Genomic DNA, 17,788 nt, shown 5'->3' with positions numbered 1-17,788 from the left:
GGGACTGGGGAGAGGAAGGACCTATCTGGAGTGACGAGGCTGGGAATGAATAGGCTCTGAGTGATTTTTACAGAGCTTTACTCATTCAATCATTTATTCAACACATTCAACAAATATTTATTGGGCACCTGCTAGGGGACAGGTGTGCTAGGGGCACAGCGGTGAGTAAGACAGACTTAACCTTGTCCCGAGTTTATAATCTAGTGGGAGAGACAGGCAGTTGAGTGGCAAGTAAATGATCCTAATTCACCAAACACAGGGAGATAAGCCAGGGAATCCTGGTCACATAAAAGGGACAAGGATTGGACCTGGCGAGGCTAGGAGAAGGCTCCCTAGAAAACAGAACATAAAAGGTGAGATCTAATGGGTAGAGAGGAGCTTGCCAGGGAGGGGAGGCTGCCAGGAAGGAAGACTGAAGGAGGCATGGTACAACGGCTGGCGGGTGTGTGGAGGAAGAGAATGAGAATACGACCTCGGGCCAGAAAGCCCAGCAGAGTAACAGGAAATTGGGAGCTGTTTACAAGGGCTAGACTTAACAGATGGACTTGTTGTTAGAACTTGGACTTGTTCCCCTCGGGAGCAGGGAGGGAAGGCCAGCTGTCTTCACCTTGGATACCGGCGACGGTGCCCCACCTGGGCTCCCAGCAGGAGCAGACTCAGGCGCCACATGGAGGTTGTTTTCACATTTGCGCCCTGGGAACCCAAGCCAGGTGTTTCCCCCTTTGCTCACATGGTTGGACTCTCCTACTCTGATTTTGACACAAAATCTCTTCCCTCCTCATGCTTCTCAAAAAAAAGGCCACCTCTGTGAGTGACTGGGTATTGCCACTTATAAAGGATGCATGAGGTCATGGGGAGGTCACACAGCAGAGCCCAGAGCACCTCACCGTTAAACACGGGCCTTTCTCTTCCCAGGTTTCTTTGGGTGTCCCATTGACTTGGAGTCTTTTCTCTCTGCTCTTTCACCTCCCTCCTCTTCTCCCTCCTCCCTCTCTCCTCTTTCTCCTCCTCCCCTCTCGGGAGCAGGGCAGTCGTTTTTTTTCTTATCTCATGCAGAGCAGCTCCACCTGCTTCTCTAATCTCAGCACCAGCCCCTGAGTGGGTTTATCGAGGCATTTTCCTGATGAAAGTGGGTCTCTCTCTGGAGGAGGGATTCCCATACCCACTGTTAAAGGGGAGGAAATATATATATTATTGCAGAGGAAGATAAAATAAGCCTGGAAACATGGGTAGCTAGAGAACCTTATATACATGGTCAGAGGGTCTGTCCCAGCTGAGAATCAGCTGACAGTGAAGTTGTCTTCACTTCTAAACACTCGTGAGTGATGCTCCCTTGGGGTCCAGATAATACTTTTTAGGTAGTGAGCTCACCCACAGAGAAGAGACATCACTTTGAACTGGAGTCGTGGCCAGCATTGGCCTTTCATCTATTCTGCTCACTTCTCTTTCTTTTACTTCCCTCTTTCTATCCTTGATATTCAATAACTACTTACTGAAGGGCTGTTATGTGCTAGGAATTGAGTGAGGCATTTGTTAAGGTAATGTTTTCTAGCCGGGTATAGAACATTGTGCAGGCACCGCTGTCCAGCGTCCCCTTTTCCCCAGAAAGAGCTCCCATCCCACCTTCATGACACTACTGGCACATGGTGTCCACTACGAACTGTCTTCTCACAGGGATTTTGGCTCTCAAGAGAAGAAACATTGGTCAGCCCCTCTCCTAGGCTAGAAGTTATACAATGTCAAGGTCAAGTGCTTTGGGGAGGGCCACGTTCCCCCCCTCTCCCCAAAGTGGAGAAGAATGGAGCAACTCCTAGAGAAAAATAGGGATCCATTTGCGGAAGGCAATTCTGGTGCTGATTCGATCTCCAGCCTCCAGCTGTTGTAAACCTGGGCTGCATCCTTGCCCTTCGCATAGTCTGGCTTCTCAGTTTCTCTTTGGGGGTGAGCTAATCAATCTCTGATTTTGCCAAAACTGGTTTGAACTGAGATTCTGTCACTTGCATCCAAAAGAATAAAAGAGTAATTAAAATTGGATACGTAAGGTACTGGCAGTGAATGGGCTTCTCTGAAAATAAGGAAAAAGGCAAGAGAACTGATGATTTCAAATCGTTATGGCCTAGATTAAATGAGAAGTTGTGTGAAGTGCCTGGTGTAGCATCTGACACATGCCAGATGCCCATCAATGTTAATTTTCCTCCTTCCCTCCCATTCCCTTATCTTTCCTTTCTGAAAGCCTATTTCAAGTTAGATGCTGGAAAGCAAAAGACATTTGAAAGCAGGTTTTGTGTGCCTTTTTAGATTACTAATCTTCTAAGTGGTATGAAGTAGCCTGGTCTAATACTTCTCTGATGGCCTACTTTTCCACTAGCTCAAGCCAAATATGTACTTAATACATAGCCAAAAAATATGTTGAAAAAATTTGAGTCCCAGAGGCATATAAATGGGGAGCTCTGGGGGTGCCAGGGTAGCTCAGTCAGTTAAGCATCCAACTTCAGCTCAGGTCATGATCTCACAGTTAGTGGGTTCGAATCCCGCATCGGGCTCTGTGCTGACAGCTACCTCAGAGCCTGGAGCCTGCTTCAGATTCTGTATCTCCCTCTCTCTCTGATCCTGCCCTGCTCATGCTGTCTCTCGCTGTCTCTCTCAGAAATAAATAAAACATTTAAACATTTTTTTAAAAAATGGGGAGCTCTGTCACTGGGGAATTGTAGCTTTTAAAAGAATAGCTATTATAGAGAATCCCAATTCTGGGGTCTATAGCATCTTAGTTTGATTGCTCATTCAGCAAGTGCTGGGTTTACATGTATGAACTTCATGGGTCCTTTATTCAAAGCCGCTCCTTGGCCAGTTTCTAGAATATCCTAATCACCTACCTTTGAAGTATTTTTATTTATTTTGAGAGAGAAAGAGAGAGAGAGAGAGAGAGAGAGATGCAGAGAGAGAAGGAGAGAGAGAGAATCCCAAGCAGGCCCTGCACTGTCAGTGCAGAGCCTGATGCAAGACTTGAACTGACGAACCATGAGTCCGTGACCTGAGCTGAAATTGAGTCAGATGCTTAACCGACTGAGCCACCCAGGCTCCCTGTAGCCCTCCACCTTTTAAAAATGCTTTCTTTGTTCCTCTAGAGTTTGTCATCTGTTGATTCCTGACTCCTGTTAACATTGCATGTCTAGAATAAGTCTTTACACATGACCAGGGTTTGTCTTTGAACTAGATCTCCATCTTGCGGGATAGTTGCTAAGTTACAGACTTCACAATGTAACTGTTTACACTACATGTGGAATATAAAAATTTGTAACAGAAGGGTTAATCGGTAGAGGAATCAAGAATACTTGTGTACAGTAAGAAATAACAAAATAATGTGTGTGTGTGTGTGTGTGTATGCAAAATCTAGGCCCTTGCTGCCAGTTCTGAGTGACAACTGTCATCAGATTCAAAGACTCGATGTCTGCATTGAAACCCCAACAAGTACCCAGGATTAAGCTGTGGAGCAGTTCTAATTGCTATGCATGGCTTGCACATGACATAAATAGTTGTAACCTTTCTGCAAAGTGCCAAGTCAGGAAATGTTAATCCGCAGGGAAGCCATGCCTAGGCCATGGCTCCAACCAGATCGGTAATTCCTGTTCTTGTTCTCTAATTTAAAAAAAATAAAGAGGGGGGTGTGTGTTTCTGTCTCTACAGTAGCCCAGCTTCTATTATGCTGTGTGTGCATTAGTAAAATTGATCTCCATAAGAGTTCTTCAAGCTGAATTACTTAACAGCATCGTTTAGGGCTGTTGCCAAGGGGGAAAAGTCAGCAGGGCCAGGTCTTAAGAAAGTTGCTAACACCGAGGCTGATTAAGGCTTCCACACTTTGCAAAACATGCAGGGCCATTGCTTAGCGGAATCCTGGTGCACTTTCCACCTGGAAAACAGGCCCTTGGAATATGGGCTCTTGGCAAAAAAATGCATTAGGACTACTCATTTGGAGGGGATGTGAATTTCATGTATTCGCTTTAATTCACTCCTCTGGTTCCTCGGGATAATGACACAATTCAGGCTGATTTTCTTGTAGAGAGCTCTCAGCCGTCCAATTCTAAAGTTCTTAAAAACAATTTTTTTATTTTATAAAATTCATAAGTGCACCTGACCCATCCAGGGGCTGTCTAGTGTGGGCTTGGTGGTCTCTGGGGCCCTCAGCTCAAGCAAAGGGGTCCTGGAAAGGAAGACCTTAAGGCTGAGGCCCAGAAAGCGGGTGCTTGGCCCACAGAGAATGAGGTGGGGAGGGGATAGGATGACAGGAAGGAGGCGTTTGCTTTGGGCACCAAATTTAAGAAAAGCTCAGGAATCAAGATACACTATATGCAATATTCTTTTATTGTTTTAAAATTTATTTATTTATTTTGAGAAAGAGAGAGAGAGAGAGCATGAGTAGGGGTGGGCAGAGAGGCAGAGAGAATCCCAAGCAGGTTCCGAGCTGCCAACACAGAGCCCATTGTGGGGCTAGAACTCCGAAGTGTGGGATCATGACCCGAGCTGAAATGAAGAATCAGACACTTAACAGATTGAGCCCCCTGGGCCCGCAATTAATGCAATATTCTTTAAAAAAAAAATTAAGACAAACGAGTCTATGAGGAACAAAATACCAAAATTTTAAATAAAGGCAGGATCCGACCCTGCACTTGCATGACCTTGCGATCCTCACTCGTGTCCAGTCCTGGTCCACGGCACCTACTTATGTGGCTCCTGCCCATGGCTGCCACGCCCAGTACTCAAAAGCACCTTGGCCAGGCGCTAAGGGGCAGGTCCGTCACTCACCTCACTGGTGTCTCCTACCCTTTGTAGTCATATGGTATCACCGTTCATGGTTATACATTAGGGATATATCTTCCATTCCAGACACAGTGCTAGGTGCTCTATGCTAGGTGCATCAATTTTAGCAGGCGAGGCAGGTGCTCGGGTCCACAGGTACAAGGCCTGAAGCTTTGCCCTGGCTTACAGTCCATGACGAGCCAGGGTTCCAACCCCTTCCTGTCTGATTCCAAAACCTTTCTCTCCACCACTGGACCACCTTCCTACTCCAGTATGAGCCGTGCTTGAGTCAGGAACACCATCAGGACCACCAAGGAGGATAGGCAGAATTCACCCTGACTGTCCTCGTGTTGATGCAGGTTGTCTATTCTCTGCGCAGACCTTTCTAGCAATGGAGAATTCCTTGCTGTCAAGGGCAGTGTTTTATTTTGGGCCTACTTATGCTTTTATTGAGCCAAATCTGCCACCTCATCATTTCCATGTATTGTCTATGTATAGACATATATATATATATATATGTATTGTCTATCTATACATAGACTATATATATATAGTCATTGTCTGCTGTATGAACTTATGAACTCCTAATCATCCTTCAAAACCCATATCAAATACCCTCATGTTTACGTATCTTTGTCAGATTCTCTAGATCGACTGTGACTCCCCTGGTTTTGACCTTATGGCATATTGTGCTGTTTGTGTTTTCACTCATTACAGTTTTGGGGTTGGTCATTTGTTTGCACATTTATCCCCCTAGTGGGCTGTGAGCTGCTCAAGAGGGAGAACTAGGTCTCCCTTATCTTTAGATCTGGAACACCTACCTCATTTTCTGGCACACACTCAGAGCTACTAAAAATGCTTTTGTGAAAATCGATATAGCTACACAGGTCAGCTAGGAGCTGTCCTTACAAGAGTGCTTTTCTGTTGCTGGGAGCCACCTGTGACCCCTCTCCAGGCCTATCCTAAAAGAAGGAATTTGCACTTTGCAGCCAAATAAAACCAGCTTTGAATCTAAGTCCTGTCTCTTCTGCTTACTGGATGGGCGACCACGGGCCAGTCATTTAAAACCTCATGTTAGCCCTTTCTCCCTTCTCCTTCCTTGCATCTCCCATATCCCTTCTCTCTCTCTGTTCATCTTGGCTTCTTGGCTATCTGGATCAGGGCTGTCACAGAGCCCAGCACGTGGCTGTCCTACCAACGGCTCTCTAGGCATCTATGGCGAGAGCTCTTCCCGACGGCTGAGGGTGACTGTGAGAAAAGGAAACCAGATTATAAGGTGCTGCAAAAAGGAAACCAGATTATCAGAGGCACTGAACTGGGATCGCAACATGCCTCCTAGATCCCAGCATGGATCTCGGATTTTAATGATGCAAACTGGAGAAAACAGAAACCCTGCGGTGTGGGGGTGGGGGCAAGAGCTCCCACAATGGGGAAAAGCCTTCACGGATGAGGGCGAAAGCCAGCAGCAAATGACAACCCCTGGGTGCCTGGTACTTTGGGGCCAAACTTGCTCGGTGCTGCCACTCACAGAAGCACAGGACCTGAAAGCAAATTATTTTCATGCATGAGCCCTTCCTAAAGTAGAGGATGTCCATTCTAGCAGGGAGTTTGCCTCCTTAGACAAGACAAAGGTTGAATATGAAATTTCCCTCCTTTCCCTCCTCTGCCAAGATTCTTAAAGAAAAAAACTTTAAGCACTGTCTATGTTTAGAAAGATTTTATCAGAGGGGCACCTGGGTGCCCCAGTCAGTTAAGTGTCCGACTCTTGATCTCCTGTTCATGATCTCAGGGTTCATGAGTTCGATCCCCGCATCAGGCTCTGTGCTGACAGCACAGAACCTTCCTGAGATCCTCTCTCTCTCACTCTCTCTCTCTCTCTCTCTCTTTTTCTCTTTCCCTCTCTGCCCACCCCCTCTGCCCTGTGTGCGTGCATGCACGCTATTTCTCTCTTTCTCTCAAAATTAAAAAAAAAAAGATTTTATCAGATACTTGATTGGGTTTGTGATATGAAGCCTGAGGCGAAGCACTAAATTAGATGACCAAGAAACAAATACACGAGAAACTTCAATGAATCTTTGGAATATGTGCACCCACACGTCTGCAGGCTTTAACTGTACTGAAAACACAGACACCCAGATCTTTGGGGAAAACGCAGAGTGGTCCAAATCCTTTAGAAGATTCTGTGCTTGAGTCCTGTTATTTCCAAGGTCAGCATTTTAGGCATTCTTCATTTTCAGAACTTGCAGCCCAGGTGATGGAGGGCATGAAATTCAAATCTCCTGTTCTACTGTCTCCTGCTGCTTTTGAGCTCAGTGAGAACACTGTTCTTTTTTATGCCTCCAGTTTATTCTGCACCATAGCCTGAGGCAGTACCCACCTGTAAGGGACGATTCTATAGATCGTAGTCACCATGCTCTTCCCCATGTCTGACAAGCCAAGGACAGCAAGACGCTGTGGCAGGAGCACCTAGAAGAAAGAAAAGGTGAGACTCCAAAGGGACCAGAGGGAGGTTCTAGAAAATGAGACTCTCTTCCGTGTAAGTCTGTATGTACAGTGGAAAGAGGCTGCTTTTGTTTGTCGACTACCACTTTGGTGACTCACTCCTTCTCTGCTACTGTATGATACTGATGTCGGGGATAAAACCGTGCACGAGGTGACTTCACCCTCCTCCAAACTCACTGCCTGCCAGGCTGAACTGCGGACCCTCATCACTTGGACTCCCTTCCCTGTGAATTTTGGTTGGAATCATCCAAAAAGGGGCACGAGAGGAGATCGGAGCTGGAAGAGTGAGGTTATTCCTTGGGGTCCGTCCCTCCTGGGTTCCCGCAGGTTAGATGCATTCCTCACTAAAGCTCCTGGCTCTCAATTGCCTCAGGGGTCCTGGTAACTGTCAGCCTTATGCACTTTGTGCCTGAGGAAGTAACAGCTCCTGACTGTTCTTGGCCTGTGGGCACTGTGACTGCAATGTCCATCACTGAATGCACTTTTGTAAACAGCCTTTGTACTGAACTCTCTTCCGTTGTCCCACTGAGTGCGCTGTTTCTTGTCATCTGGACCCACACACACCACATCCCGTTCTCCCTCAGTATCCCTCCAACATCCAAACCAAATGCCATAGATAGGCAGATGACCCAGCCTGGCCCTTTCATTCATTCAGAGACATTTACTGACAATTTTTTTATAAGTCTCTACCGTTCCAGGCATTAGGGACACGGGGGTGAATGGCACACCACACCCTCATCCTTAAGGCATGTACGGCGTGTACATGCCGGTGAGAGAAACTAAAGAGAGACAAGTCGTTTATACATACCCAAGGTCATCTCACACTATAAAAAAAAAGAAAAGAAAGAACAAGGCAGGGAGCAGCTTGGTGAGTGTAGGCAGGTGTGCAACATCAGCTTGTGCGGTCGGGGAAAGTGTTTCTGGGAAAATGACAGATAAAAGGAGTCCTGGAAGACAAGAAAAATGGCGAAAAGCTCAAATTATCGTGTGGAGAGAACACAGGGCCAGCGTGTAGGAGCAAGAAAGAGCTTGGTCTGGTTAAAGATGAGAAAGAGGCCAGAGGAACTGAAGATCACGGAGCTGGGTGTAGGCACGGAGGTCAGAGAGGTGCGCTGATGAGAGAACCCGGGGCTTAGATTGAATTCTGAGTAGGACTGTCCCTTCTGCTTGGGATGCGGTTTCTCTGCTAGTCCCTGTCATGCCTGCTCTCAGCCATCACCTTTTCAGTAAGATCAGTGTTGATGCTTCACCTACGAGGTGGGGTTGGCCCTGGGATCTTCATTTCTGTAAGATCTGTTATGTTGGCTCTCGTCACAGTTTGGTAGCTCACTATTAACTCTTATCTTCTTCACTAGGCTGTGGAGGGAGAACACAGAGGTGCTTTCTAAATACTAAGCCCTAGGGCAAAGATTGCCAGCCCTTCAGAATGAGAGCCTGGAGTGGGTCCCGAGGTCCCAGAAGCTCTGGGCTCTGCCAGGTGAAGCTCCTTCAGTGTCCAGATGGGGAAATGTCTCCAGATTCTGCAGAAGCCTCAGAACAGGGGTGGCAGGGACTTTCGGCTGGGGTCTTGGGAAGCAGTTGCTTACTGAGTGCTTTCTAGCTTGTTAGATGGTAGCAGCTGTTGCGTACCTCTTTGTTGAATGGCTGAATGAATGCATAATATTTTGGTTCCTCCATGGACTGTTCTCCAGTCTGTCTGGCTTATGGTGCTCTTCTCCAGTTAGGATGCAGGGCTTCCTGCGAACGGCTTCATAGACCCTGGTATTCTTATACCCCCTTGCATGGGGGTGAGTGGGAAGGACACAATAAGAGCTACTATTTACTGAGGATTTGCTGTGTACATAAGGCACAGTGGTAAGTGCACCCTCTCATTTAGATATCACAGCACTTTGGGGTGCCTGGGTGGCTCACTCAGTCATTTTGGCTCAGGTCATGGTCTCATGGATTCGTGGGTTTGAAACTCACATGGGGCTCTGTGCTGACAGTGTGGAGACTGCTTGGGATTCTCTCTCTCTCTCTGTCTCTCTCTCTGCCCCTCCCCAGCTTTCTCTCTCTTTCAAAATAAATAAATAAATAAACTTAAAAAAAGCTTTAAATATCATAACACTTTAAGGGGGTAATAATAGCAACACAGAACACTTACTATATGCCAGATCCTGTACTGAACATGTTTTAACTTATCTGTTCTTTATATCAGCTCTAACAGGTAGATATTACTATTGTCATCCATTGATAGATCTTAAACTGGAGACCCGGAGAGGGTAAGCACTTTGCTTAAGATCACACAGCTGGGTGGTAATGACACAAGGGTTCAAGCTCACATCTGATTCTACAGTGCATGCCCCAATCCCTGATCTAGGCTGCCTCTGCCTGATCTTGGTGACTGATGGACGGGGTAAGACGTGGTGATGTCCCTGTGACTTAGGAATCCTGGACTTCCTGTGAACTCCGGTTACATAGCACACATTTCCCCAAGACTGGCTGGCAAAGACATGCATTGAGTAAAAGAACGCAGGAAGGGGGAGGCAGAGGTAGACTGTGCTTGGTTTTCCCTCCGGTTCTAGGGCTTCCGCTCTGTCTGCACTCCTCCCCTAGGACTCTGCTCCTTCACTCTGGGCTTTTGCTCACAAAAACATTTAGGGGCATTGAATTCCAGCAGGCCATGGCTGCCAGGCACATTTTTGCGCAGTTAGATAGCTCCAAATATGCACAGAGAATGTCCGTTGTGTTTCACATATAGTAGCTCATTTAGTCCTAAAAACCGCTCTGTGATACAGGTGTGTCCTTACCCCCATTTTACAGATCATGAAGCTGAGGCCCAGAGAGGTAATAAATGCCCCCGAGCTCTCAGCCGGTAAGTGCCAGACTTGGGATTTGAGCCTGGGCAGGCTGGCTCACAGTCTACTCACCTGGCAGCCATGACCGCAGCGCAGAGAGGCACCCCCGACCATGCCCCACAGCTTCTAGAATGGCCTCTTCTGTTGTTCAGAAAGATTGTTCTTTGGGGAGATTACGTACTCAATGTGGCATTTTATTTTATCTTTGCATCATGTTTTTTGATTTTTTAAAAGTAAGTTGAGATCTTTTTAATTTTATTTGTGTTTTTTGTGAGCACATTCGAGAGGGAAAGAGAGAGAAAGTGGGGGAGGAGAGAGGGAGAGCAAGGATCCTAAGCAGAGCTCAATGCGGGGGCTCAAACTCATGAACCCACGAGATCATCACCTGAGCTGAAATCGAGAGTCAGAAGTTTAACCGAATGAACCGCTCAGGCGCCTTGTAAGTTGAGATCTTTTAAAGACGGTGCAGGTGACTAGACACAGGGAGGGGGACCTGAGTCAATTCAGGCTAAAAGCTTTGCCTCCCCCTCTTCCTTTTTATTTGCTGGATTTCCTCAGGGAGGCCTTCCTTAAGCCCCAGGTCACATCAGGTCTCCTTGATAAGCATTTTCTTTGCCTGATCCCTCCCACTGCCGACTGTCTCTGTAGCTGTGTGTGTATTTAAAAGCCGAGTTTAAGTCACTCTGCTGATGCAACGTCTGGGGCTGCCTTGTTCTTGACTTCACCCTAATGCCCTTCGCAGAGCTTAGCATAGAGCAGACATGCAGTAAGTATTTCTAGAATGGATACTGTGTAAGAAGCGTCACTATTACCTAGGAAACAAGCTGGCCTGGGCCTTGAATCCTCAGTTTTGGTTTTCCTTGCACTACAGCACAGCACTGTCACATCCACAGCCCTCCACCAACCTCCCCCAAAAGTATCTGGAGAAATGGGGTGTGCCCTGGGCTGGGCTCAGAGTCTGGGCCTTCCCTGAACAGCTTTCTCCTGAGAGCTGGCCTCAGTCCCTTTAGGCCAGCCTCCTCAGCTTATGGAAATTTTTGATCTAGCTGTGTTCCCGCTGCCTTCTCTGTTAATCTTTCTAATTTCCTCTATCACTTCTTCACTTTTAACTTTTTCTTCCTAACTTGTATCTCAGGCACATTTTTCAGGTGAGTTTCTGAATTTTAAAAAATATTTATTTTTGAGAGAGAGAGAGATTGAGAAAGAGAGAGAGAACAAGCAAGAGAGGGACAGAGAGGGATGCCTGGGTGGCTCAGTCGGTTAACTGTCTGACTTCAGCTCAGGTCATGATCTCACGGTTCGTGGGTTCGAGCCTTGCGTCGGGCTCTGTTCAGGCAGCTCAGAGCCTGGAGCCTGTTTCAGATTCTGTCTCTCTCTCTTTCTGCTCTTCTCCTGATCATGCTCAGTTTCTATCGGTTTCAAAAATAAATAAAAACCATAAAAAAAAAAAGAGAGAGAGAGAGGGGGGCAGAGAGAGAGAGGACAGAGGATCTGAAGCAGGCTCCATGCTGACAGCAGAGAGCCTGATGTGGGGCTTGAACTCATGAACCACGAGATCATGACCTGAGCCGAAGTTGGACGCTCAACTGACTGAACCTCCCAGGAGCCCCAAGTTCCTGAATTTGTTTTAATTGTCACAGGGCCTGAAGGTAAAACACCTTTCTACCTGCTTCAGAAAGCTGAAAATGGATCTCCTCTCTTCCTCCTCCAGGGTCGACAGGATGTAATCCCCCATGAAGTGCATTTAGCAGCAACTGCAGTTGGGACCCCAGAACTCCAAGCAGCTGCTTCCTGAGGGCAGCTCCAGAGCGAATGGACTTAAAACTTTGCAAGTCCCCAATTCCTTCACCTTCCCTTCCCCCAAACGTCTTTGACTGACCAGAGTTTCAAGCTCACAGTGCAAGCCTAGTAAGAGATAATATTGGAACCCACCTTAGTTTCACTTTTGGATGCATTGCTTTGAAAACCTCCAGTGCTCCCACAAGCTTCCCTTCCCTAGCATGTCCCCAAGGTTAGTTTTTTCCTTCAACAATGACTGATGTGCTCTGGGAGACAGGACAGGAGGGGGATTTATGCAGGAATAACAGGTAAGAATCAAAGGGAGTTTCTTTTGGGGGTGAAGACTCTCTTACACATGCTTCTCGAGAAACCAGCCAAGTCTTTTGGAACCCCAGAGCCAATCCCCAGTCACCACGCAGGTGCGCCTCCTGGCCTGACTTCCTGGCAGCCGTCAGGATGGTCACGGCTGCTGTGGGCCCCTTCCTAGAACTCGCCCACATTTACCCCTCCCATCCTGAACCTGTGAGGACCCCAGCATTTGAGACAAGGAGAAAAATGAAACTCCGGAGAGAGGAAAAACGGGCTTCCCGGGGGCACTCGTTTGCTTCTGAACCCCAAGGCACCCCTGCTTTGGGCTCTTTCGTCTTTTATGTGTTCTGCCTACCCCCTGCAGCCCTTGGAAGTAAGTGTTTTCTTGTGCTCTGTTTATTCGGGTACAGCCTTGGTGCCGCTTACACAGCACGGGCCCCACGGAACAGTCAGAGCGTTTTCTGCGGTCCCAGGAGGGCTTCAAAGAGCAGATGACACACACAACTCTAGCTTTCATATTTGTTCCAGATCNGCGGCCCCCCCTCCTCCATATTTAAGAACAAATAACAAAAACATCATTGTGACTTTGCGTCCTGGAGCTGAGGCACAGCTTACCTTTGGGAGAGGCATGGGCAGCCTTGGTTTTGTGCTCGATCTGGAACAATTTTCTGGAGGCCAGGCCCTTTCTACGTGGTTACCTTCTTTCAAATGAAAATAGCTTTGTTGTTTTCCCTGATCACAAAGGTAAGCAATCTGTCTGACTTACTCGTTTGGAATTCAGGCTGAGGTCAGGTCTCTTTTTCTATTGAAATAAAACGGCCCGGGTGCTTGTTTGCTACTGCAGGAGAGCATTGACCTTCCTGGGGTCTGTTTCTCTTTTCTGCGTCAAGTTCAAGAACTCCAGGACTGTACTTGGATGGAGCAGTCAGTCCTGGTCACAGCGGCCTCACCCAGGGACAGGTGGGCAGTGACTGGAGTCAGTCTGTGCACTGTGGCGGCCCAGACAGAGGAGGCTGTGAACCTGGTGCTATCCTCACCCTCCTGCTGCAGTGACAGCGGCTGGTGGGGGCTCCGAAGGGTGCCAGACGCGTCTCTTGTCCTCAGCAATTTCTTGAATTTCAGCCTAGGCCACCTGTCTACTATTACAGTGTCCCCTAAGACTAAGCTTTCTAGTTTTCACCTGTCTCACTCCTACTGAATCACAAACGGATCCCTACTCAGGGCAAAATATGAGCGCACATATGTATACCACACACACACACACACACACACACACACACACACACCCCTTTTGGTAGCTCCCAGGTTCCCCTGGAGGACCCTGCTTCTTAACCTTGAGTCCCCCTTTCTCATATTCAAAGTATGGTCGTGTGCCAAGCAGCCTCCTCATCCTCTGAGCTGTTAGAGGTGACCCCCACACACCCTCCACCCGACCCCAGGCTACCTGTCTTTACACTGGGTATTTTAGTGTGTTCACGCGCGTTGCTGGGAAACCTTCTGTGTTTCCCCACCGTTGGGCTCAGATGCTGCCTGTCTTGCATCTGGGTCAACATTCAAGGTCTGTCGTGTGGTTTGGGCCTGACTGGCAGCCTCCACTGTTGCCGGGATCCATTTCCGATGGCCTTCTGGACCCCAGAGGAGGATCAAGGATGATGCCCAAGTTCTTAGCGAGATGGCAGGGACGTCGGTAGCTCTGCTGACTGAAGGGGGTCACAATAGGAGCAGTTTGTTTAAGGGCTAATGGGATAAGCTGCTTGTCATTTTGTTGGTGGCTTCTTGAGGCCTCCTGTTCCCCAGAATGAGGATGGAGGGAGGGCCGGTGTCCTGTCTTGACTGTGTGCCCTACTTTCTTTCCTGTCTACTCTCGCACTCAGGCCAAATTACTTCTTTCTTTTCATGCCTTCTCGGTAGCATGTCCCCCATGCTGGGCTCCTTCTGCCTGGTGGCACTTCAACCGGCCCCTTCTGGCTTCTTTTGTAATAGATCTATGGGCCATATGTTTCTGGATTATACAGAAGTAAAATCAGGAATGATTTTTTTCCCCTCTAGTTGTGAATTCTGGTGAGATGGAATTGCTTCTGTGGCAAAAAAATAAAGAGCGCTGATGTAGAAATGAAAAGCAGCCCTCTGCCTGCTGCTCAAGGCTTAATCTTGTATTTACGTGGAATTCTCCAGACTTTATGGGCTGCATTTAATTAACCTCCTAGGGCTCTGAAAATCAGGAGGAGAAGGGCACAAACTATTGGTCCTTGTATTACAGATGGAGAAACTGAGGACGTGCTTACTCTTGCAAAAAAGTCAGTGAAGTGAAGCCCAGCCCAACTCTTATCCTGGGCTGCTGCTCAGAAAGGAGAGCAGGGCACAGTTAAGGAGGTGCAGGGCACCTCCCTGGACATCCCCATCCCCCATTACTTCACATCGGCACCCTCAGCCTGCCAGCATGTGGAAATGAGCCAAAGCCTTAACCGTGATGCCTGGCTAAGCCAGTGTTTATAGGCGCGGATGATCACAAACAGAGTTCCTGGGCGAAATGCCTGTATTGAAAGACAGTTCAAATTAAGCAAAGATGAGGCCAAAAGCTTGGCGTGTTCATGGGGTGGGAAGCTGGTGGCAGAGATCCCAAATTGTCTTGGTTGCTAAGGATTTCCAACTTCTAGGAGCTCCCAGAATGAACCCTTCCTTTTTCTTGGCTTTGTTCTCTGCCCGCATCTGCCCGTGGCTAGGATGCTCTCCTTCTCGTCTTCTATCTGGTGACTTGTTCATTCTTGCACTCAGCTCATGCTTCATCTTCCTGAAATTGGCCCTGGGTCCTGGTTGGAAGGAAATGCATATTTCATTGCAGACTTCGTGCACTTGCTGTTCACTTTGTTTAGTAGCTTTCACCCAGGTATTTGTCTGGTGTGCTCCCTCACTTCCAGATCTAGGCTCCAAAGGTATCTGTCCATAGAGGCTTTCCCTGATCACCCTGGACCCTAGGGCCTGCCTTAAATGCTAGGTGCTGGAGATCACCTCTTCTCTCTCCCTGCTTCATTTTCTCATAGAGCCATTAATATACACATCTATCTATCTATCTATCTATCTATCTATCTATCCACCCACCCATTCATCCATGTATCATCTATCTATCTATCTATCTATCTATCTATCTATCTATCTATCTCTATATCTATCATCTATTTATCTATCCACCCGTCCATCCATGTATCTATCTATCTGTCTATTCATGTGTCTACCTACCTGGCATCTATCTCATCCTCTATCACCAATACAATTGTTTAGGCGGTCTCCTTCATGAATGTATAAGGTCCATGGGTAGAGTATAAGCTGACTGGTTTTGATCGTAATTGATCTCCAGCACCCAGACCAATGCCTGGGACACAGTTTATTCAAATATTTGTCAAGGAATGAAGTAACAAATGCCTGAACTCTGTGTGCCCATGGCACCCTCTTCTTACCTCTACTGTGGCACTTCTGTGTGATGTAGTTTTTCTGAATGTCTCTTCTTGAAACTGTAAGTTCCTTAGGAGCAGGCACCTGCCCTCTCTAACTTTTAATGCAATTGCCTAGTCCCTTTACTCAGAATCGGGCACAATGCAGTACTCAAAATATGATGGACTGGTGACCAACTGGCTGGCTTAGTGTTCTGGTGAGACACAAGGAGGGACCAAGGTCATGGCTGTGAGGAACCAGATTCTGGGGCAGACTCAGTAGCAATTGGTGACAGCTTGTATAAGAAGGAAAAGGACAGGTTGTGTTTGACTCTGAGAATTTTAGCCAGAGGGTTGGTGTGGGCAGTGATGATGTTAACTAAGGCACAAACACAGGAGAAGGTGTAGGCTGTTAGGGGAAGAGGAGAGATAAAAGGACCTAAGTCATTTGCAATATATGACCTCAGATAAGAGACAATCTCTGTGTGCTTTTTTCCCCCCATCCATGAAATAAAAATAATTTTTCCTCCTACCTGTCTCACAAGGATGTCATTTTAAAAAATAAATAAGCTATTTTGTGGAACACAGGTTGAGTGCCTATGATGTACTGAACTTCCTGCCAAGACAATGGATGGAAAAAAATGCTCATGGGTTTTACATTTTCTGTCTCTATTGGAGTATTACTTGCTGTGTCTTTTCTCTTTGTCTCACATTACAAAAAGAAGTTATCACTTTCAGGGTGCCACTGAACATGTCCTCTTTCCCAGACTAGCCCATGGGTTTCTTCTAAGCCCCCATGGGGTTGGTGGGAATTTGGACTCAGAGAGTCTGACTCAGTACGTAAAACTGCAGTTGTCTAAAGTGGGCCACTCCAGAGTTGAATTGAAATGAAAATAGAACTCTTGCTTTCTCAGTAGGAAGAAATGTACATTTCCCAAGAGGAAATGTGCATGGTTACTTTTTTCCAAACCAATGACTCTCCAGCAATAGTAATACTTTCCTTTGGGGATCCTATTGAGAGACTCAGTCTTTTTCTTCCTCTGAATGTACTTTTTAGCAAAGGATATGCTCAGATTCAGAGGCCAAATGATTGTCATTGGGTGGCTTGCTCGAGGTCTAGTGCATTCCATATTCTAGTGCCGTTAGTGATTTTTACTAAGAATCCTTCACTCAGATTTCTTTTGCCAGTGAAATACTCCATTTAGATTCCCTTGGGGGAAAGTCCCATCATAGAAAATGCAAAGGAGGAGAAGCTGTTTGGTGTGGTGCCTTGGTGACCTTGGAGAATTTATTATCCCTTGTTCACACTCTAATCTTTGCTTTATTTGCTTTCCCTGGACTCTTTCAAAAAGGAAATATAGGTAGAACTGAAATAATAGTGTTTGGAAAGGATAAGAAGCAAATAGGATATGAATGTGGGCTCAATAATTATAGTGACTGAACATCTGATTTGTCTTAGAGCTTCCTGGTCACCAGGACCAAAAAGGAAAAGAACAAATGTGTACCTCCCATTATCACAGAGAAGCACGTTGGCTCTTTAGAGGGGACTTCATTTTTCTTGGCATAAAATTCTTAGAGAAAAAAATCTCGGGAGGGAATTTATATAGATGATAAGAGTTGTATGATGAATTTAGAAAAAGTTTTAAGTAGCTGTTTCACTTGTAATGGTCAAAGATGTCACATTAAAATCAAACTCAGCAGAATGCTTGTGTCGGAGGGCAACCAATATGGAGAAATCATGTTCACTCTGGTTGTTCTAACTATTTTCAGGGATAGAACTTGAGATCCCTGAAACCGTCTGTCTGCAAGGGTGATCCATGAGCCACTTCTGTCCAAATGATGGGGAAGCTTGTTAAAATGTGGATATCCGGGCCTCACTCCACAAACTATATATTAGTTTAGAAGCTTTTGAAATAGAGCCCGAGACAATAATTTCAGTGAAGGAGGGGTGGGGAAGGAAATACTGTTAAGGAGTGAGAAAGGCAACAGGAAAGACTAGGCAGCCAATACTGGCTGTGTTGTTAAGCAACTGAAGGTAAATACTCTGAAGAACTCAGTGGCTAGGGTGCAGTTATCACCCCCCAGTGAGTAAGGGATCTGTGGTATTCATACACCAACCACCATCACTCCTAAGTTGAA

General features: G+C 46.7%; 1 long non-coding RNA gene across 1 annotated transcript; it reads right to left on the bottom strand.

Annotated features, from left to right (window-relative positions):
- Positions 1-4,419: 4,419 nt before the first annotated feature.
- LOC144241917 (uncharacterized) lies at positions 4,420-12,910 on the bottom strand. Its single transcript, XR_013338243.1, has 3 exons — positions 12,837-12,910; positions 7,172-7,260; positions 4,420-4,518 (listed from the first exon to the last, which is right to left on the bottom strand). It is a non-coding gene; the product is annotated as an uncharacterized LOC144241917 (long non-coding RNA).
- Positions 12,911-17,788: the final 4,878 nt, after the last annotated feature.

This window comes from Crocuta crocuta, unplaced genomic scaffold (genome assembly GCF_008692635.1).
Source record: "Crocuta crocuta isolate KB4526 unplaced genomic scaffold, BGI_CrCroc_1.0 scaffold57, whole genome shotgun sequence".
Lineage (NCBI taxonomy): Eukaryota > Metazoa > Chordata > Mammalia > Carnivora > Hyaenidae > Crocuta > Crocuta crocuta.
Note: the sequence above shows the minus strand (reverse complement) of the source record. Positions and strands in the feature narration are given on the sequence as shown.